Source organism: Harpegnathos saltator, unplaced genomic scaffold, assembly GCF_003227715.2.
Source record: "Harpegnathos saltator strain DR-91 unplaced genomic scaffold, Hsal_v8.6 scaffold758, whole genome shotgun sequence".
NCBI classification, from domain to species: Eukaryota; Metazoa; Arthropoda; class Insecta; order Hymenoptera; family Formicidae; genus Harpegnathos; species Harpegnathos saltator.
In genome coordinates, this window is record NW_020230602.1 from 656872 (window position 1) to 680015 (window position 23144).

Consider the following 23144-nt stretch of genomic DNA (forward strand, 5'->3'; position numbering starts at 1 on the left):
GAGTCGATCGGCGCGTCGTTACGTCGCGTCGTGTTATTTCGGGAGGCTTGACTCGGTTTCTCCGCTAATATGAACGCGAGAGCATGACGTAATGACGTGTCGCTATTGATGACGGTAATAGGTGTCTTCAGGTTTGACATATCAGCACATTGAACGGCATTATACTGGCCGTCAAATTTGCGGTGCATAGCAACGTCGCACGCGCGTCTCGCGCGCGGCGAATCAAAGTCAGAATTGGACACGAGATCGCGTTTATTTAAAACTCAAGATATTGCACAAGCCGAATGACAAACTCTCTCGCCGTCGCGAATCGTCGCGAAGACAGCAGCCAACGTTAAACTCATCGAAGACTGCTTTGTGAGGCAATTGACGAGGGTGACTGATCAGAGAGATGCTTTGAAGAAACTTTTGATTATACACGCGTTGTAGGAATACCCCGCAATTTCTGATGAAAGCAGCAAAATACATTTGTGATTGAAAAGCTCATTTGTGATTAAACCGGAAGTCATCGCTATTTGCGAATTAGTCAAACGTGGTTCTATTTTTTCGCCAGTTAATGATGTCTCTCTAAAATCTTTTTTGAGGCTTTTTTGATATAAATACGTGTTTAAAATCTAAATAACCATCCAAGGGATTTTTTCTCGAAATCAACATGTGTAAATCTCGTCGAGTAAGTAACGCGCTTTTTGTCTGTGTTAATTAATACGCTCTAAATAACTATAGATGATACTCGCCGCGAAGACGTCGTTACGATATTCGTGCTTTTCTCCTCCACCCCCTCCTCTCTCTTTCTCTCTCTCTCTCTCTCTCGACTAATTAATTAAGTCGCGCACGGGTAAGTTACGGCGATACGCGCGTTGATTTCCCGCCGTCGTGTGGACTTCCGGTCGCCTCTACGAGGCGTCAAGAAAACGGTCATCAGATAACGAGATGCTGCACGTCGGAATTTATTGCGGCCGTTTAGCAGCGCGGCCCAGCCGGGCCGTTACCTCGTTTCATTCGCAGGGGTAATTAACACCCTTCGCGCAACGGGATCATTGAACCACTCCCGTTCTTCATTTTCTCTTATCTTCTCCTTTTTCTATCATCTCGTCGAGTGCGTGTTTTCGATCGTTGATCTTTCGGCTCGGTAGCTGTAGCAATCCGACGCGATCACAACGACGAGAACTATACGCATCGCGTCAGAGCGTTCGCCGCCGCACGATCGGGGCCCGTGGCTCGCTGCATACGCGAATGCAGCTTGAAAGCTCATCCCTACCCTTGAAAAGCTTGAGGGCGCATGCACCAGCAACTCCCGGCGGTATCGGTTCGACGCACACAAACGAGAGCGAAAGCTCACGCACGTTCGCGAATTGTCGCGCGCACCGATGCGCTGGCTTCGCGTACGGTGACACCTGGCGGTTTGTGGTGAGAAAACGGGCTTGCGGCTAAAGCTTCGAAAAAGCCCGCCAGTTAGACCCGGCAGGTAGATAGATAAATGCGAATCGAATCGATCGACGAAGGAACATTCCATTTATAGCACTTGGGCGAAGTTAATTCCTTCTCTCTCTCTCTCTCTCTCTCTCTCTCTCTCTCTCTCTCTCTCTCTTACCTCTCTCTCTCTCTCTCTCTCTCTCTCTCTCTCTCTCTCTCTCTCTCTCTCTCTCCTCTCTCTCTCTCTCTCTCTCTCTCTCTCTCTCTCTCTCTCTCTCTCTCTCTCTCTCTCTCTCTCTCTCTCTCTCTCTCTCTCCCTCTCTCTCTCTCTCCCTCTCTCTCTCTCTCTCTCTCTCTCTCTCTCTCTCTCTCTCTCTCTCTCTCTTTCTCTTTCTCTTTTTCTCTCTTCGGATAACGGTGATGATGGTGTCCCGCTCGAGGTGACAATTTGAGCGAGGGTAAACTTAATCGCACATCTCGTTATTTTAATGCAGTATCATTACAATCGAAAGTAGGGAACATATTGATTACAGGAAGAGTTTCTCTCGTTGTCTCTCCGTAGTAGTTTGTCTTTTTCTACTCCCGCGATTTCTCTGCTGCGACTTTTTTCAAGAATTTACGAACACCACATTTTCGCGTGCTTCTATTTTACTCTCTGTTTATAGTTTCTGCTGAAATAAAATATATTAATTACGAGAAGAGAGTTCCTCTGAATTCAATATTTTCGTAATTGATATTTTCGTAATTGAAAATCTACCATGCGTATAATTACTGATATTTGAAGTTTACGGATAATGAAACATATATTTTGTTTTAATGTCCGCAAAAGTATTAACTGACAAACATAAACTGTTATATTTCTGTCGAATTATTAACCTCTGTACGATTATTAGTCGATCGACTGTTAGTACTTTGAAATAACGTTTGACTTTCTCGCAAATGTTTCTATCGAAATCTGTTCTCGGGATTTCGTCATCAAGGTAAACACACTATTGAAGATAGTTCTCTGTCCTCTATTGTTTCTCTATTGCTTTCAAGACACTCAGGTGACCGCGCGAATACACGTCACTCATTCGCTCGTTCAATCCAGCATAACATACAAAAACCTTAATCTCACACGACCATCTATCAGGTAGGTCTTAGACAATCATCGATAGAATTTGAAGTAGTCAATCGCGACATTTCCCTCAACATTAATTAATATTCTTCCTATCGATCGTAAATTACTTAAAAAAATATCTCAGCATTATTATGCTGTCAGATATTTATATAACGAACCTCTTCTTACACAAGTAACATTTAAAGCTTTATTTGACATTTGCATAATTGCGTTATATAATCTGATATCTTATACAATCTAAAATTCAATTACATCAATCAACTTGGTTAATTCAAACATGAAAAATTAAGCAAATTCGCCCTATCCGCCGTGCCGAAATACATAATAGAACTACTCGAGTCACCCTTGCGGGAAGATTACCCCAGGGTATCGCTTTAAGAAAGCTCGGCCCTGGTGTACTCCGGATGGGGGTTAATACGTAAGCGTGACTGAGAGGGACTCGTTTCGGAGTGCGAGTGAGCGCAAGCTCACCTAACAGAAAGAAAGAAAGAGAAACGTTCACAGTGAAAACAGAGAGAGAGAGAGAGAGAGAGAGAGGGGGGGAGGGAGAGAGGGAGAGAGGGAGAGAGGGAAAGAGACGATAGTTTACGTAGTGACGAGGAGGAAGGGATGTCTCCACGTTAGACGAAGAGCGCAGTCATCATGCGATCAGAAGAGAAAAGGAAGAGATCGCACTGAGGGGATGAAAATTGTTGGAGGGAGAGGGACGACGATTCCTGGAAAGAGAAGCTCACTCTGTCCAACAAGGACAAGCTGTGTCATGTTGTTGGTGTAAGCGAGAGACGAGCAAACAGATAGATAGGCAGGAGGAGGCAAGAGGGCAAGAGGGAGGCACGTCAGTGCGATGGAAAGAGATATTTGCGAATAGTCAGTAGTTCGAAGGGAGACGAAGATACCTAGAAGGGGGATGAAGCATTCGGCGAGGAGGGCGAAGAGTGAAATCGGAGTGACAAGGATGAGCGAATAGGCGAAGGGTGGGTGATTCGTGCCGGAGGTGGTGGTGGTGGTGGAGATGGTGGTGGAACGTGAGGCGATGGTGAGGGTGGTGAGAGGTGAGGGGACGGCGAGGGCCGCGCGAGAGAGTGTGCGAGAGCGGTCGGATGGTGGTGGAAGAGCGAGGGAGCGTAGTCGAGCGACTGTTCCGCTGTGGCCACGAGCTCCGACGCTCGGGGAACGTAGGTAGTGTGTGAACTTCCGGCCGAGTGAAGCGGACAGGGATATAGGGGTATAGGAAAGGTGCCGAAGAAGTCAAGTAGAAGACGAAGAAGCGTGGAGTACGAAGCGGGAGAAGAAGCGCAGGACGCGGAAGAGGAGGTGTCGGTGGAAGAGTCACAGTGGACGAGGTGGCAGAACGTGCGGAATAGGAGGAAGAGAGAGAGAGAGAGAGAGAGAAAGAGAGAGAGAAAGAGAGAGAGAGAGAGAGAGAGGAAGAGTAGTAATTAGTGGTGCGTGTTGGTACGAAAGCGGGCCCCATTTACTCACGTTGACGTGTCGGGTCCCCGGGAAAAGGCCCCTCGGTATCGCCGTCGAGAGTGCTCGCGGAGTTACGCGAAGGGTGACTCTCCCTCGCCCGCGGGGGTGTACCGCGCCGCGGCAAGAGAAAACGCGCTCGTGCGAGCTCTCGCGAGAGAAAGGAAGCGTCGGGCTCGTTAACGCTCCTCAATCAATCTCGCGAACCTCGCCTCGGTCTCGCGCCGTTTGATTTCCTCACCTCCCCCCCATCACCCTCACCCTCACCCTCTCTCTCTCTCTCTCTCTCTCTCTTTCTCTCTGTCTCTCTCTCTCTCTCTCTCTTTCTCTCTCTCTCTTTCTCTCTCTCCCCCTTTCTTTCTTTCTCTCTGTCCATCTGTATCTCTCTACACCTGTCTCTCTTTCTTTCTATCTCTCTCTTTGTCTCCGTTTCTCGTTGTCGCGTTGGTGCCGTCGAGACGGTGACAGCCGCCGGGGTGTTTGTTATGCGACGGTGGTACAGTGGCGGTTGACGACGACGACGACGAAGAGGAGGAAGAAGAAGACGAGGAGGAGCGCCCGTCGCCGAGGAGGACGTGGACGAGGAGGAGGCGGCGGAGGAGGAGGAGGAGGAGGAGAAGGAGGAGAAAGAAGAGAAGGAAGAGAAGGAGGAGGAGGAGGAGGAGGAAGAGGAGGAGGAGGAGGAGGAGGAGGACGACGACGACGACGACGACGAGGACGCGACGCAGGAGACGAAGCAGCTAGCCGTTCCTCGTCGCGAGAGGAACCGAGAGTGTGCTCTGGTGCGTCGTAGGGAGGGAAGAGGAGGGGAGGGAGGCTCGAAAGGGAGGAAAGACGACGTCGACGACGAGGAAAAAGCAGAGGAAGAAGAGAGGCGGCGGTGGAGGAGGAAGACGAGGAAGAAGAAAAGGAAGGTAGTGGCCGCCGGTGGTGGTGCTCGCCGAGGAAACCGAGAGAGTTCAGGGCTCGGGAGAGAGGATCCCCCCTCTCTTCTCTCTTCTCTCTCTCTCTCTCTCTGTTCTCTTTCCCACTCTCTCTCTCTCTCTCTCTCTCTCTCTCTCTCTCTCTCTCTCTCTCTCTCTCTCTTTTTCTCTCTCTCTCTCTCTCTCTCTCTCAGTCTTCTAACCCCCTGTGCTCCCATCTTGAAGTGTTGGATGTCGTGAAACGTGAAAATCATTTCGAGCGAAGGAAGGAGCGTGAAAAAGAAAAAAAGAGGAGCGAAAGGTGCTGCGTTGGTGTTATTTTCCCCTCCCCGTTTCTGCCCCTCCCCCCGCCCGCCTGCCCGCCCGCCCGTCCGCCCGTACCTCCCGCCGGTTTCGAAGAAGGGGGGTTCATAGTGCACGTCGATCGCCGGGGTGCCGTCGAGAGTGTGCAGTGTGCAGTTCGCTTCATCTGTATCTGTTTTTTTTTCATTTCTGTAAAGTGGTGCCTCAGCACGAAGAGGGGATCGCCACCGGGGCAGAGGCTCGAACGCATGTAGGAACATGGCCGCATCCAGCCCCTGCCTCCCTCTAGAGGTGAGTTCAGCGAAACGCAGCGGGTTTCCGTCCTCCTAAACTCTCCGTTCCCTCGCCGCTTTGCTTTTTGTCTCGCTGACCCGTTTCGCGACCCCGATTGTACCGCGACCCGGTTTCCGCACCTGGACAGAGGTCACCCGCGCATCCTCAGCGGATTCGCTCGTGAATTCGTCGTCCGTGAGAACGTTAACGAGCTTATCTGTCCGCCACCCTGTTGGCTGGGATCTCTCGGCCATCGCGGTGGCCACGTTTGGGTTAGGGACTGACCTTTAAGCTGATTTCACACGGAGAGCACGTCGCGCGTCCAAATGAAGCCCACTTTTACGCCGGTTTCGCGCCGACCGCGAAAAAGATTGTGGTTCAAGATCGTCGTCTTTTCCTTTGTTGATAGCCTAACCGTGTCCGCGTGTGCTTCTAACATCGTTTCCCGCTTGACAATCACGTATGACGAGCTACAGGGTTCGCGGTTTCGATGCTTAGTGTCGTGGTCGGACGTTGTTCCAAAGATTCACCTACAATATCTTCGTTAACAACAACGTCACGACAATGTCGAGAAGGTCGTAGTGTTCGAAACCATGCTTTTCCCCGCGTGACCGGTCGTGGTCCATGCGAAGCCGCCGGTCCTACTCTTCGCAGGAGGGTGCGATTGTGTGTGATCACGCGTGATTTGTTTAGCTCTCCTGCGAAACAACGCAACCCTCGGTGCAAAGATTCTCGCGATGCCACGATGAAACGCGTGAAATCCAGCTTTATCGTCCATTAACTCACGCGTGCTCTTTAGCGCAGCTGGCTTTCTTGACGATTGGATACACGCACCACGGGGGCGACACAGTGCTCGCAGGGCCTCTCGTCCTCGTTTCGAGGTACTTTGTCCTGCCGATGATGAGCGCGAATCCGGTGCAACGCGAAACCGCCACGTCGCGCGGTGACGTGGATCCCGCTTAGTCACTTCCTGCCGGCTCTCTTTGGTTGACAAGCTCGTTGAAGCAGGATAATATAGGCTCGTTTGAGGAGTCGCTGGATATATATTTGATAAAATTGAAGATTAAGAGTTAGAACTTACTGCAAAATTCGACATATGGCACGGCAGATACAAAAGTTTTTTCTTTCTTTTTATTGAAACATGTACGTAGAGATATCGTCGCAGAATTTTTGAGTGAAACTTTCTAGGACATTACCATGCAAAACGAATTCGCTGGAAATGAGATTCACAACTATGATGAATAATTAATAATGAAATAATTGTATTATGTGATTAAATAATTGCATTTAATCACATAACTTTCCTTCTCATCGTCATGGTTACTCTATGTCCCGCTTTTCCACTTCCACCAGGCTTCCACCTTGTTACCAATACTTTGAATTCCGAGAAATTTTATTGGAACAAAAAATTTCTATGACCTCTTGTTTTACTTTTCGTGTTCTGTTTCGTACTTTTTCCTTTTTGGATAACGTTATTATTGCATTAATTAACAAAGGACAGTGAATGTAGATAAAGTAACGATCACTTTTTACTCTCTTTTTTTCTTTTTTCTTCCTTTCTCTCTCTCTCTCTCTCTCTCTCTCTCTCTCTCTCTCTCTCTTTCTCCTTCTTTTTTAACGAGGTAGCTTCGTTTATTTCATCCTTGATATCAGGTTTTTAACGTATCAACTATCGAGCTTTCCTGTCTTTGCTAATAAAACAGAATAGAGTAGTTAAACAGTACAGAATGCTCCTCTGGGGAATTTATAAAAGGTATGAGACAGTACTTTTGGTGCGTCGCTTCTGGCCGTTTTGTCGTGTTATTCGTGAATTTCCTCCATTTTCGGTCGTTTGGATTCGATATTAAAATACAAATCGGGAGAAGAGATGACGCTATCCCTCGTACCCTTTTGCTTTTTAGCCAATTAAATGCGAAAGTCTGATTGAATTCTCAACGCTGAAAGAGACGACTTGAATCCATCTTTCAATATTTCATCGTTTCTACATAATGCATAGGATTCACGCAAATATTCACGCAAATATTCACGCAAATCCGAAGGTCGACATAAATAGACGATGATTTAATGAGGATACAAACGTTCACGGCTACCGAGTCCTATTTGTCGCGTCCAAGTAGTTGAAACTATGATTTACTGATAAATTTTCCACGAGTGTCCTCGAGCGGTCCGGAAAGTATTTACAAGTGTCGCTTTCGAGTTTGCTTAGCAACGGTAACGAGGGTGCTTTTGACGCGTGCGATCGCGAGAGCGATCCTTTCCGGCACGACTTGGGCTTTCGTGAAAGCTCGCGTTGGCAAAAGCTCGCGGATCGAATGGAGAGCGAGAGAAAGAGAGAAATAGGGAGAAAGAAAGAGAAAAGCGGAGTATAACGATTAAACTGCAGCGAGTAGTTTTTAGTAAGATTTTCGAAAGTCAATTTTCTCATTCGGATTGTACAAGCTCGAGTTGGAAAGAAATATCAGCCGGATGGTCGCGCAATTTATCTCCGGCGATGATATCGCGAGTAGCCGGTTGAAAGCTGTTACAAATCAAATAACTATTCTAGAAGAATCTCCAATAAATCGGAATAAAAGAGATCTTTGCACGTTGCACTTTGATAAGGCGTTCTAGCCGAAGCGCGAGAGCGCCTTTCTCGTCGTGAAAACGCCGCGTGAGCTTCGGTCGCAAGTAGTTACAGACAAGTATGGCCGGACCACGCCGGCCATCCGATATACTGCGCATCATAGTGAAACGGTCTATTTAATCCGGTGACGTCAGTGAGTTCACCAGTTTCTTCTAAGCTCATTAAAGCCCGGGAACTATTGGTAATTAACACAGCGCGATCAATAATTAACGTTTTATTAGGAAGGTGAGTTCCGCTCGCCCCGCCCCCGAGAGTCTCTCTCATTGTTGTCTCGCCCGAAATCTTTGGGGAAGAACTTGGAAAAACGTTTTGAACTATTTCTCAGACTAATTTCATTAATGGTATTTTATTAATGGCGCTCGGTGTGTTTCGGTGTTATTATGTTATTCACCTCGGCCCTTCTTAAGCGAATAATAATTTGTCGAGGCTGCAGCCAGGTTGTTTTATGTCGAGTCTTCAATTAACATAACTTCCGGGATTAACTCTTCCGCGGCGAGAAGGAGGAAAGAGAACGAGAGAGAGAGAGAGAGAGAGAGAGAGAGAGCGCTCGACACCTGCGATTACAACAAACCGGACCTCGAGTTATTGTCGCGTCCCTCTTTAATCTCTGCGGGAATTTGTGTAACAATTTATTGCTTTCATTAGAGCAGTAGGCCGCCGACAGCCGGCGAGGCGAGGCTATGCACTGTTTGCACGTATTTCTCGGAACAGCACGCTTTTTACCTTCCTCCACCCTCCCTTGTGTACCCTCTCGCTTAGCGGATATTTACGTGTGGCCCGACGACGTTTAATCTGTTAACGTGACACCCGCGTATTCGCCTAACAGTCGAATAATTCGCTGGACTCCGCTCAAAGCTCGCCTTCAAAATTGCCGCTCAAGTATTAGCCTTGACTTCGTTCCTTCAGGACAATTCTCGATAAAATTCAAGACACTTCGCTCGGAATCTTTTTGTATACAGATATCGATTTGCGTCGTGTTAATCGAAAAATGTGTCCACGCGTTATCGTTGATTTGACGCCCGGTGCCCGTGACGGCATAGAAGCGACTTCGAATTTCGCATTTTACGTAGGACGAAAACCTACAACTTTGATCCGCTCGACCGCGGTGGTGGCGCGTGCCACCGTAATAGTATTAAAGGTGCTTAGCCTAATGAAAATAAGTAGATTAATTCTACATCGGCGCGGCTGGCGGCCGTGTAAACACGTAGATTAAACCGCGACTCTTATCTGATCCGTCATTTCCGCCCCGTCTCGGAAAACATCCTTAATGATAATGCTTGCTCTCTCTCTCTCTCTCTCTCTCACACTTTCACGTGTCGATATCTCGCGGCATACGCGAAATCCTCTCATTTCGCTCTTCTTCGATTCTCCTCGAGCTAATTTATTAGACTTCGGCCGGCGGTCGTTTCGTCGTCGCATAAACGCCGACCTTATGTAACTTTCAATCGAATGATGGCCGGGATCGTGCCGGCCGGTTGTTTCGTCCCTCGCGTAATCGCGTTCCCTCGTGTATCCGGTACAGTCGAAACGACCGATCGATGCCCGGCATGGCATGGGACTCGGCTCCGGAATCGGTCGCGCAAGGAAGCCAATTGCGCGCGACGAAATTAGAAGGCGACGCGCCACATCGCCGCGTCGCATCGAGTCGCGTCATGACGCTCGCGAGCGACGACAAATCAATTTCTGGCGCACCGTTGTCGACCGACCTGTTTTCCGCGCATTGTCGTGTGCGATTCGATCATTTCCACGCCGTGATTTTGCGCCGATAAGCGAAACGTGAACGTGAGCGAAAAAGCGAAGTTGAAGTTTGACGTCGTTCGCGACACAACGTTTAGCCGCTTTTCATGTTACTGTATATTCGCGCTTTCTCGAGCGGGAAGACGAAGAGAGTACCGCTTGTAAAGCTTTGTCGGAGATTCCGCCGTTGAGGGCAGCGATGATAATTATCGCGATGATTGCTGCGCCAGCATTTGATTATAAAGTATAATTAATCGAAGTAAAGACGACAGGAAGAAAGAATATCAACGTTCGAGTTATGAAGAAAGTTTGCGTTCTCGCGGCTTGTCAGAAACGTCCTGAGACCTAAGTACGTCGACAAAAAGTCCAGATAACTCGGTCTGTTGCGCGTTGAAGTATCGCATGGCTAAAATATTACGCGCCTTCAAGGCGCGTTTATCGACGTAAATCACGGTCATTCAAGCTCTCCGTCGGTTTCACGAGGTTGGCAGGCGTGGGGGATTCGTAAGCGCCACGTGTGAGGAGCTTACGAGGGGTGGCTTCTCAGTTGGCAGGCCCGATTCCCTCTGTAGGTTAGGACGACGATCAGCACCGGCTTCAGATATGCCGGCACCCGGGACTACGTTTTTTGGTGCATCTCTTTATCTTCCTCTGCCATTCGAAAGCTGACACTTTTATTTGTCGTGTGAAGAGAGTTCACCTGAAGAAGGAATTTTCCTGACAATGATGAAAATGTTCACGGAGTTTTCGAAAGCATCTTTTGCGATTTTTATGAATATTTCATCCTTGAAGCTACACGTATAGACCAAGCATGCAATTTTGGTCAAATTTCTCCGTAGAATTTCGTGAATATCGTTAACGAAGCGGAAATTGTTGTTCACGTGGAACAGCGTAGTTAGTTAAGTTTGTTGAAGCGAGAGCGCATCGATGGGGGGAGGTTGAATAGGCAGGCGCACTGCGCTCGCAGGTTGCCCGTTGTTTTCCAGCACCCTGAAAAACCGCTCGTCTCAATCGCCCGTTAAAGCCGGTACTGATGAAGACGGCGAGGGTGTCGGTGGCGACAACAACGACGACGTCGATGGAATCGCGATGGTGGACGCTCCGCGGCAGGGGTGGTGGAAATGGCGGTGGATAGAAGGAAGGGAGGAGGGGAGGGAACGAGTCGCTCGATGGGGCAACGAGGGGCTGAGAGGGCGAAAGGGTGGCATGAATGAACGATCAATAGATATATAGTTACCTACTCCGTCGGGCGCCTGCCGTTAGTTATATGGAACGTTTGGCGATAGACGCATTCGACATATGAGTCATCGTGCGCGATACAATTGTATAATTCTGATGTACCTCTTATTGAGACATGAAAACGGTGCAAATTATCGTTACTGATAATTACAGAAATTAAATCAGCCGCTTCCTTCTTTCTCTCTCATTCACTCTCGAAACATCTCTCGAACTGATTCCAGGGGAATCCGAACATTGTGAGCTACGAGTTCGATTTTTCCTCCTCCCACTTCGTCCTCGCACAGGGTCATTCCTTTTTCGAGTTCTCGGAGAAGAGCGCTTAAAAGAATGGGTGTCGCGCGGCGCACCGGTTAGATGGCACGCCGATTAGATGGAAATTTTTATGATTACTCGGAATATAACGGCACGCCACAGGCATCTCTGCTTATTCTCAGTCTTCCGACGAGAGCGTACGAGCTCCAAGAAACGATGCAATTGTGCGATTAAACATGTCGCGGTGCGCGGCGTGGGTTTCCCGGTATTCTGACGACTGTCAACCGGTATAGCGCGTCTCAAAGGTAACGTGTCGCGAGGTCGATTCGAACTCGGCGCCGAAACAACAGCCGTTCACTTCACTAATCTGCGGATAAGAAACGTCGATTTTTTGGTTATCTCACAGCGGTAAAAGCGATTCACGCACGTTTATTTTTATTTAACAAATATCATTTTACTCGTTTTAGACAATCGTCTGGGTATTGTAATTACTCAGCATCAACCATTCGCCGCACAAAGCTGCATTTGTCGCGTACAAAGCTGCGCGTTTTCATGCAACCCTGTTTTCGCAAAAAAAAAAAGAAAAGAGAAAATAATTTCGAATGCTGAAGAAGACACATATTTCACCGATACGGCAGCGATTTAATTTTTTTATTATTTCTTTTTTGTGGACGACTCCGTGTCGTGTTTTACGCCACTCTGTGAGTCCGCCGGATCGATACGGACGAAACATCCTCTTTTGCGGATCACGCTGTAGAGACGATACGCATGTACACACGCCTGTAGTCGCTCGTACGTAATGAGACTCGCGGATTCCCCAGGGTTAGGCAGGGCGAGGACACTTTACGTGTCCACCGCGTGTTATCGTTCGTGGATCGTAACCCACTTTTAACGTCGCGGATAATGGTATTTAATTTGGCTAACGTAATTGGATGCGCCGTTCCCAAAGTAATCGCGAGCATCCACGTGGACTTATCCTGCGGACACTTTAAAAAATATTATTATATCGACCGTATTATTAAAACTTACGAGGATGCACTCGTGACGTATCGCAAATTCGTCTTGCGAACGAATTCTCGTCGTGCAGCTCGCGACTATAATGAGGAAATTATGACGTCGTGAGATGTGTAATTACTCTTGCGGAGAGGAAGAGAGAGAGAGAGAGAGAGAGAGAGAGAGAAAGTGAAGTGTAACAATAATTAAATACTGCATGTCGCGGGCTTTCGATGACGCCTACATCTATCGCGCTTTCGCAACGCGCACTTAACGCAGTTTACATGGGAAATATGACTTTTTCATGACCTGACATTTCACACCGGCGTAGGTGATAGGTCCATAATCGAATATGCGGATAGCCGTGATTCTTCGATCTGCCGTGCGCTTGCCGGTATTTATCGGCGTAGGAGGACGAATATTCCCAAGCTGCGAATACTCTGTGGGAGAAAAATATCGGCGCTCCTCTCGTGGCATATCTCGACGAGAGAAATGTCACACGATGAATATTTCTCCCGTCATTGGAATTTAATTGCTCGCGATGCATTCGTAATATTTTTCATAAATTAGTTCTGCAAACATTTTTGTGTCTCAAAGTAGGGGTGTATGTTTTCAATTTAAATTTATTTCGATCTATGATATTAAAAGTACAGTGTCAAAACTTATACGATTATCTTTGTAATGCGCAATATGTGATTTTTGATATTTATTAATATTTTAATAATTCATTTGCATTAATAATTCTTTCATCGTCGATGAATCATAATAATTGTACAATCCTTGTACAAATTGCGTTGCGTATGATATTAATTATTAATTTAATGATACAGTAATATTCCATATTTTCTCTCCGTCCGCCGAATTCAATTTAGGACTGCGATGTTGGCTAGACCCATTCTCGTAATTCGACTCGAGATCTCTCGAACTTTCTGGGCGTCTGTTCCAATTCTTCGTTCGCCTCAGCTATCTTGAGGCGAGGGGCGTGTATGCGTACGCGTTATACATGTTACGCGCTCGTGCGCGCGCGCGCGTTCTCTACGTATACACGGACTCATCGGAGAGCAGAAAGAAGATCCGAGTCCGTCCTTCTCACGATTCTTCCCTTCTCGTCTCTCCCGTTCTCCATCCACCTCTCTCATACCACTTGGCTGGCAAATGCTGGAGACGCAAAGTCGCCCCGACTGACCTTACTATTGACAAGGGCGCCTTCTCTGATTTATTAAGCCCAGGACGACGTAAGGAAATGAGCTCCTCGTCACACGATAAATACCCCAATAGAGAAGAGCGTCGCGGAATCGCGGAAAGGCGAAATCTCCTAGCTGTCCCCTTGGAGATTTCGGCTTCCCGAGGGCGAAGCCAGAGCCGGTCGTGTGTGTACACTTTCCTCCCCCTACGAAAGGGTTAACGCCGACAATTGGCGATTGGATTCGGATTCGCAGGCGCGCGAGAGCAACTTGGCCGATGTTCAGCAACGTTAAACGCGCTCGACTGTTGAATGGAGGCGAGGAGAGCCTGTCACGGCTGTACACGTGGCGGGAATATGAATAGAGCGATTAGAGGGAGCGTTTACGCGCGAGAGTCGTGCGGGAGTTGTTTTAAATACGGCGAGGCTGACCCACGCGTGCGAAGGATTCGCACGAACGACGAGCCCTTAAGTGGAAAAGATGAATATGTAAATCACGCCTGTGTGTTCTCAGTCGGCTGCTCGTTATGATTCGCTGGATCGGCCGCTCGGGGTACTTTTTTTCGTGCGCGCGCGCGGGGGTAGATTTGCGGAATCGTCGTACGCTCGCACACGGACGGACCGGACAGCCCTCCTCTTCCCCGCCTCCCCTTCAATTATCGCGCGGACAACTCGAGGCCGCGTGTGTAAGCTACAGCGCCGGTAAATGTTATAGTTCAAGGATCTCGCAGCGTGTGCGCGTAACGGACAACGCGCGCGCGGCGACAGGGGAGCGCGTGTAACGCGATCGCGAGACGCGCACCGCCGCGAGAGATTTATCGCGCCGACGCCGACGCCGACACTATCCGTCCTGACGAGATAACGAGAGACGCCGCTAATTAATAGTTAATCCGCCGAGGGTCCGCTTTCGATGCGACTCCGCGCGAATATCCCCTCGGTCTTGATCCCGCCGTCGACTGACGCCACTCGAGAGCGCACTCGATCGCGCTGACGGATGACGTCGGACTTGAGTGTCGTCCGCACACGTGTCATCGGACAAAGCCCGCCAGGCCCACCTACCCGTGAAAGTACCGCGGAGTTCTCTCTACTTAGCCCGCTCTCACGTTGGTTAAAATGATAAAGAGGGGAAAACGAATGAATATCGCAGGTACAATACGTAAAAACGTTGCGCCCGCGCCGAAATTGCGAACGAGAAATCGATAGTTAACTGTTCGATAGTTAACGTTCGACAGGAAATATTGTTTGTAGATTAGACAAGAGAATCAGTGAGATTTATCGATTTTGCCGATCGAAAATTTTGTCGATCGTCCATTAGGAGATGGAAAGACGCTTTAGTGTTGCGCTAACATGTGGGACTGGAATGCAAAGTTCATTCAGTTTAGTAGCGTCCCTGAAGGAGTCTGAGGGTTGATCTCTCCCCGAAAATCTCTGCGAAAATGAGAAAACTCCATCGCATTAGTTTGAAATACTCTAATCTGCAACATCGAATATCTCTCGGTAATTAAACCCGACATTAAATTTCCGTTCGCGTGCAAGATTACTCGAATTTCCTGAAAAATAAAACTTGCCTCGGCTGTTTAACTCTTGCGAGATTTAATTTACCAAGCCCCGTTAGATCTCTCTCTCTCTCTCTCTCTCTCTCTCTCTCTCTCTCTCTCTCTCTCTCTCTTGATACAAAATAAGTGAAACATTTTATTGGCCGACTATACTTTTGCAATGTTAGAAATTTGAATATCATAAGGAAAAACGCAAGAAGAAACGGAAGAAATATTAAAATTTAGAGAAGAGCTTTATTATTGTCGGACACACTCTTCATATCCTGTATATTCTGTGTTCTGCAGCCATTTATTTGACAGACCGTGGTGGTTGATGTTTCGTCATTTTAATTCGCTCAATCGACGATTCGTAGAATAACGCGCGATAATAAATGATGCGCAATAAAGAACGCGTCGCACGCTGATTGTCGTAAGTGTGCAGCTTGAACGATCGTTATGCGAGCCGTAGAATTCTTCGAAGGATCTCAAGTGCACTTTTCTGGATGGGTCACGAGGAACGCGTGGGTGGTTTTCACGAAAATACGTGTGTGTGACTATGATAAATTAAATTATTCCACAATTAAGGCGGACAAATAGGACGAGCAGGTGGAGTGATATTATAATAAATAATCCTTCGATAAATAAGTAACTTTCTATTTCGACAATTAAACGGACAATTAGAATCGGCATTTTTCTGACATACACTTTCCAAGCGTGAGTTTTCCTCACTTTTTTCCTACCTTTTTAATACAGTCTACGTACATCGATAAGAGTGCCAAATTGTACGCAAATATGACGCATTCGCGCACAATGCCGTTAGGGTAACAATCTATTAGATAGATCAGGATAATCTATTTAGGAGAATCTTAGAAAGTATTTCAGCCAGTTTATTTCCTAAATGTCAGCAGCAGGTGGCTCTGGCAGGATAGTAAGTCGAAAAGGAGATGTGACATGCTCGCGTTACCGGTTACAAAGTTTATTCAGCTCGTCGGCGCAATTCACAGAACGGTGACTTCACCTGCATTCATTGAGTCAGCGGCACACGGGCCGAGACTTCTCGGAATTGTGCACGTGTATGCATGCCTATGTACGGTATATAATAAAATTCACATGCCCCAATTTCGAAGCTCATTTCGGGGAAATGCGGCGGGTGTACCGCCCCTAATCTGGTTTTAGTATCAATGAAGGCCCGCGGCTCTTCTCAGAAGGGTTCGACTCGCTCGCCCTTTCGGTATCGCGTGTGCTAGTCATTCATTGATAACTATCATTTCGGAGCGTGCCCTCCTAAATCCGTAGAACATCCGGTATATCGGTATGTATTAATTAATCCCCCGATTCTGTCGCGAGATACCGCTCATTGTTGACTGGAAAAATGATTACCACATTATCTTACTTACGAAGCGATATCGTTTACACTCAGAGGCTGCTAAATAGAATCTCTAAAATCTTCTTCTCGTATATTTTCGATATTTAATCTTACTGCCTTGAGTGTTGCGTAATTTTTAGTTTCAACCAATTTCTACACAAGGCACAAGGAATTTACGTATTCGTCGAATATTCGTGTCATGACGAATTGCAGAGACTTCTTTTCTTTTCTTTTGTACTACTTGAGGTTAACAGTCGTTGTATGTGCATGATGCTCGCCTTTTTCATAGCCGAAGCAGTACACTCGTTTTTAATCATCGCCTAGGTGGAAAATCTCAATTCGTCACGGCAGCCGACGAAGTGTGTCTGAGACGCCGGCTGTAGCCCACTTGAGAACGCGCGTCTGCATCAAGTAGAAATGCCGGCGTTGAGTCAGACCGCCTCGTTCCCTCCGTGCCGCTTAATTTCCTTCGCGTTCGCCCCCTTTCTCCCAAAACGCATTCGTCGTCCTCACTTGATCACGGGTTTACCGATTCAAATCATCATTTGCCGGTTATCGTTTCACCCCTGCTTTATTTTAAAGATTTTTAAACGTATGTATTTAAAGCTTATTAATGTAACATTATTCGTTGTTACGCTGAGCAGTTATCGATCGAAGCGGAACTCTCGATAACAAAACAATATTGCCAACAAAATAACAATACGATTTTATCCAAAATAACAATACGATTTTATCCAAAATAACAATACGATTTTATCCATTTGCACGAGTATTAAATTAACTATCGGCTAGCTAAAATCGCCGAAACGCGCGTCTCACAGCGGCGCTCGCAGGCGCCAGACGTTCGTGCACGTCCACGGCACAGCCCATTGCTCATTTAACCCGCAATCTTTAGAGATTTCTTACTTTACGCAGCTTTCTCGTGTGTCATTCGGAAGAATCGCACGACTTGAAAGTTTGCCAACGCGACACTCCGCGACGATCGGCGATTCGCGTCGCGCCGTGCCGGGACGCGCTTCGCCGTTGTCTTCGCTAATTTCCGCGGGGGTGAACCTTGCTCCAAATAGATTCCGGGACCTTCCCTCGATGAGCTGCCTCGCATGTCGGCGCCGTTCTTGCAGACGTTACCGCGACGTCGAGTCATTCTATTGGCGGCGGCCAAAACTCGCGGCGAAGTTGCACGCATCCGCCCTTAATGCTTCCTGTCCCGAAACGAGGAAAATAAAATTCCTCTACGAGGAGAATAAAATTTCTCTCTGCCGGATAACACAAAACTTGGGATTTTTTTCGAATTATGAACTTCTCCGCGGACCTTCTGCGACTGTCTCTTGCGAAATTTCCGCATAAATTGAACGTCTTATATGTAAGAAATGTCATATTGTAATATATTCCAATTTATAGAAAGAGGGAAGGGAAGGGAAGTCTCCTTTTCGGAGAGAATTCTTCCGGGGAAAATTGATTTCCGTTAAATTTTTCTCCTTACTCGCGCTTAAAATTTTTGCGCGTCAGAGAATCGAAAAGAGACAGTCGAGGTTTTGCATTCTTTCCCACTCAATGTCATAGCCGACGCATTTGTGCGGCTCCATCGTGACTCATGCGGGATCGTCGAGTGGGTGAAACTTGGAATCGGCCGGAGTGGCGGCCGATTGATTCGACGATCAGAAAAAACGCCCTGATTGCGCCTGCCTGCGCGTAGCTCGATCACCGCAATTTACGAGCCGCTCGCGCGGCCGGCGCAAATATTTGCCGGGCCGTTACTCGCGAAAACATCGAGAAAACTCTTTCCTCCGTTTATGTGGCCAAACTCTCTCCGCGAGCTTGCTCTCGCATATTCATTTTCGCGCGATCGCAGAAAAATGCTCTACGCTAAATATCAGGACAGTCAGGACGGAAAAACGTTTTGGCAGGATCGCCTGGGGATTCATTATTCGACGAGAGAATGACGAAATCGTAGCGTTGCTATCGATGCAAATCCGGCAGATGGATCAGTCAAATACTCCACGAAATCAAAGGATCACCGTCGACAACGAGATTCACATAGCTGAAAGAATCATCTTAGAATTCATCTCCGAGACTCGGGCGGATTTATCGACGCGTAACTCCTCGATAGGAATTCGAATCGCGTATCGAGACGACGATGATTAAGTGGCAACCTTAATGAATCCTTAAGATTCATTAGTTGCTGAAGCTGCGAGCATAAAATACTCGTGGCTTAGAGACGGCTGCGGAGGGTATAGTTATCGCGTGGAACAACGGCAGCGCAACTGTCGTGCAATTAGAAGGGGTCGTCTGGATCGAGCCTAATCCGAACCCTCCGGCTCATAAATAGCTCTAACAGCATTGTCCGCGTTAAAGCCGCGTAAACGTAGGACGGGTAGGAGGAAGGGGTGAGGAGTAGGGGGAGGTGGTGGCAAGTGTGTGTGTACGAAGGAAGGCGCTGGAGGCGGGGAAGACCAACAGACGACAGGTATCCAGCCGTAATAGCCGCCTACATGCTCCAGTGAAATTACCTTTCGATCTATTTGCCTCCAAAAAGCGTCCGGTTACGTCAGTAGGACGCGCCGTCGGTAGGACACCCGATGACGCTCACCTCGTTATTAGCAGGCGCGTTTTTAGTCGCGCTCGCGATCGATAGGTAGATCCCGCAAACGATGCACGGACGAGCGCAGCCGCGCGCGAGACTCGTCAAAGCCGAGAATTAAAAAACGGGAGGGGAGGAAGGGAGAAGATAAAAAAAGAATGGGAAAGGAACGGGGGGGAAAAAAAACAAAGCAGCGCCGAGGTAGCGACGGTTTCATGCTCGGTTGAAAGTTTTATATTCCCGAACCAGAACTATTTGACTATAAATTTTACAACGTATCTGTGTGCGTGTACATCGCTCTGTCTCTCTTCGTCTCCCTCTTCGTACTTTTTTTTCGGACGCCGCACCGGCCAGCCGGCGCGGCTTCGCGAAATATGCCGGCGTTGCAAAATTCATCGGATCCATCGTACGGCTGGAATAAATGCTGCTGGAGAAACGACGGCGGCGGGTCGGTGCGTGCGGCTGCGTGCGGCTGCGCGCGCGTGCACTCAGGCGCAAATTATACACGCAGCGTTCCGGCGGTAATTCAATATATTAGGCAGACAAGGCGGTATCTGCAGCTCCTTATTTCACTTACGACGAAATTGGGTTGGCGCAATTTAATTTAGTCGCGTTTTGGTCCCCGGTAAAATTCGCGGAGCTCTCATGGCTCAGCGAGCCGGTTTCGCCTGTCACGCTGCGGCGCGCGAGCGAGCGAGCGAGCGAGCGCACAAGCGAAAACTGTATTGCCGTGTAGCTCTTTTTTCTGTCCCGGCTTAATAAATTCATCCGCGAGGATACACAGATTCCATTTTTTGAAACTACGCGCGAACCTCAGCGCCGGGCTGAAGAGCCAGCGGAGGAACGCTCGCGCGCGCGCGTACTTGTATTCTCGCGGGAGATAAAATATTCCGCGGCGAGGTGTCCTCTCCGTGCCGAAGATAAGGCGCGCGAGCGAGCGAGACGAGCGAGTAAATTTCTCGCGACGTGACGTCCCGCCGTTTCACCCTCGATAGATAATTTATCGCTCAGCTTGCGACCCCGTCGAGGATGTCACGCTGCACTCTCGACTACGTCGTTCCTGTCCCACTTACGATTCCGCGCGCTCACGGGACGGATATTCTCGACGGGCCTTTCGGGGATTCCGCCGAGTAGAACTTTCGGCCGCGTTCTGTGTGGAAGTCGCCCGTCTTCCGGCTTGATTCCGTCAATTACCGTCTATTTGCAGCCGCTATTCGCGCCGGCACTCCCGCCTCGCCGGCCGCGCGACAACACTTAACGCGGCCCAAAGCTACGGGAGATATCCAATTAAAATCGGACGCGTCTCTTTTCCAACTTTTTTCCTTCCATCGGAATGGAATTGGCCGCGGAAATGCGAACGGGTGCATCTTCGCTTCCGATTGAGTCAAAAATTTCTTTCCGTGTCTATGATGAAATAAATAACGGTATGGGGGGACTAATGGGAGAACTAATGGGGGGGGAGGGCACAATCTCGCTCGTTATCGCGATGTAACGATTAGTGTCCGTGATCCTTTCTTTCGTCCCACCCTTTTCCAATATCCCGTCTATCGGATTCATCCCTTCCGAGTTGTATTAATCATCAGACGTCAAATCGAGCGCGGCGTGCCATTCGATCGCGGCCATGATCGAGACGCATTCGAGCCCAGAGAAGCATTCTGTCGACATACCTCGTGCCGCATGCTCGAGAGCGCGTATCTACAGAGTCGTTCATGTCCGCGCGTCGCTTTTGTGCCCGATGGCGCGATGGCGTATTATCTCTGGCGGAAATCGATCGATCGTTAGAGATCCGCCTTTACGAGTGGCTGAAGACCAACGAGTTTTATTCTCTCGTAAGGTTTATTTTCTGTAAATAGCTGTAGCGATACTTTTTATATCCGAAAGACTCCCGAGCCAATTCGCTCACTCGAGCGAATTCGAATCTGAGAAATCTAGAGAATATAGCACAATCAGATAGATACATATATATATATATTTATTTATTTATTTCGTCGCGGAATACAGACATATTCGATGCTTATTGCCTCTAGAGAAAGCTCTTAGCTTTGCCAGGATTTTTTCTTAAATTAAATTTGTCAAGGGCAAATTACAGTCGATTCGTCAAAATCCGCCAGGTTAGCCTTCACCTTAACGCAATCGCGTCCGCTCGCACCTTCAGCTAACAGTATTCAGCCCGATTGCGATCGGGTCTTGAGGTGAACTACTTGCGATCAGATTCGAGGCAAGTTTGAGCGATTCAAGGCAAGTGCGAGAGAACCGCGTGTCCAAACGGGGAGTCTGGAACTGCGAAGCGGTCCGAAGTTAAATCGGACACAATTAACTCATTAGGGCATTGATTCGCCTGCTAGGCTTTGCCTATCGCTTTGCATTCGTTAGGAAATGCTAGTTCGTTAAAGCGCGGAATCGCTTTTTCGCGGTTTGCTCCGATGATTCTGCCTGCAGCTTCGCGAGGACAAAAATTCGCAGCAGTTCACCGACAGCAATCTCACTGAATCGCGAATGCCTTTTCTCCCCCCCGATACACCCCCTCCCGTAGCTCCCCTCCTCACTCTGAAAAATAGGTCGCAACTGGCGCCGGAGCGGCCTAATCTTCGAGATTGACGCGAAAGCCACGCAGCGTCTCACTGTCGAAGTCGCGCGTCGAGACTCGGGAAGGGTGAAGGGTTAATTTATCCACGTTGGCGACGCGGTATGCGGTGGCTGGCGTTGGCGATGCGGATGGTAATGTACCTTCCCAAACACGCACACACACACACACACACACACACACAACAAACACACGCACACGTACACCTACACACGTGACACGTACATACCTACCTACCTACACGCGGCACGATACACATACCGTTGGTCACACGTGCGGCATACAAGTACAAGGTAAGGGAGGCCAGACTGGAGAGTAGCTACGCAGCCGGCAGTCATTGTCGTCGTCGTCGCTGCCGTCGTCGTCGCGAGGCTGACGTCACTGGACGAAATGGCGCTGACGTGACGTCACCGGGGGCGCCCGCCACCCTCCGCAAGCCCCTTTGACGCTGTTCTCTCCTCGACGTTCACTCCGCAACATTCTGACGCCACCCTCCCCCGCGTGGGGAGATGCCCGGGTCTCGCTGGGGTGGGTTAGGTGGGGGCGACGGCGGCGGCGGCGGCGGCGGCGGTGGTGGCGGCGGCTACGACGACGCCGGCTGGGCGCCACGACGGTCGTCATGGGGTTCATAGCTAGGATTTTTGGCTGCTGCCGTTTAGGAGGGCGACGCCGGTTTTCGAGTAACGATCGTGGCGTAGGGAGACGCCCTAGGGCATATACATAGAAATTGTTTTGTTGCGAGAAACACACGCAGCCGTCGTCGTCGTCGTCGTCGCCGTCTTAATCTTTTTACGCACAGATCGACGGTGATGTCTCGTCCGACTCAACCCCCTTTACGAAGAACGCGACGTGTTTTCGGGGGATGACGACTCGCGCGCGGTCATAGGCGGCTTCGTTTGTAGAGTTCGAAGAGGGATGTGACCTGCGACGCGCTTCTCAGATACCGGTAACTTGTAAGTACCTCGTTGAGTCGCGTTGCGTCGTTCGTTTGGATCGATCGATTAATCCCGGGGAAGCCCGATCGGGCAAGGAGGTTGCACCCCTCGCGTCTTCGTTGCGTTGTGTGCGCGCGGTTCTCCTGATGATCGTGATTTCGCAGCGCGCGCGCTGTTGTTTTCCTGGCACGCTCCCGCGATCGATCGATCGGCCGCCGAGTCGCGGAGGCTGAGTCTGTCGTCCGAGTGTTTCGCGCGTTATTGAATACCACCATTAGCGGTTACCACCGATGGCATCCGATAATTCGAGATGGCTTACACGTGCCTATGAATAGACGCGGGGAGTGAGAAACGGTTACTAAGGAGCCGCGGCGGATTTAGCAATCCATGCGAACTCTCTCCCGAAGACATAATTCCTTTTATTCGTTCGGCTGCGCCTGAATAATGAACGACGCGGAGCCTAATCCATACAAACTGTGCATTATTAATGACGATCCGCTGTATTAGGCGATATAAATTACGCAGAAGCGACGATTGATTACGACGCCGCCAATTGAGCGGGCTGAGTTTCACCGGAGTTTCGCCGCGACGATTGCCGGGCCAATGCGATTATG

At 48.8% G+C, this 23144-nt stretch overlaps 1 protein-coding gene across 24 annotated transcripts in view; it reads left to right on the forward strand.

Moving 5' to 3' along the window:
• The window catches only part of cac (calcium voltage-gated channel subunit cacophony), a 154267-nt gene that overhangs the window by 67772 nt on the left and 63351 nt on the right, over window positions 1–23144 (forward strand). Inside the window, exons 1-2 of one of the 24 annotated variants that reach the window (XM_025306140.1) lie at window positions 3584–3876; window positions 5427–5520. The exons of 20 other annotated variants lie outside the window; for them this stretch is intronic. The gene's annotated coding sequence lies outside the window, so the exon portion shown is untranslated. Of the gene's footprint in view, window positions 1–3583; window positions 3877–3947; window positions 3979–4868; window positions 4918–5151; window positions 5228–5426; window positions 5521–23144 lie in introns of those variants that run through there. 3 more of the 24 variants (XM_025306137.1, XM_025306136.1, XM_025306138.1) reach the window with 3 other exon arrangements.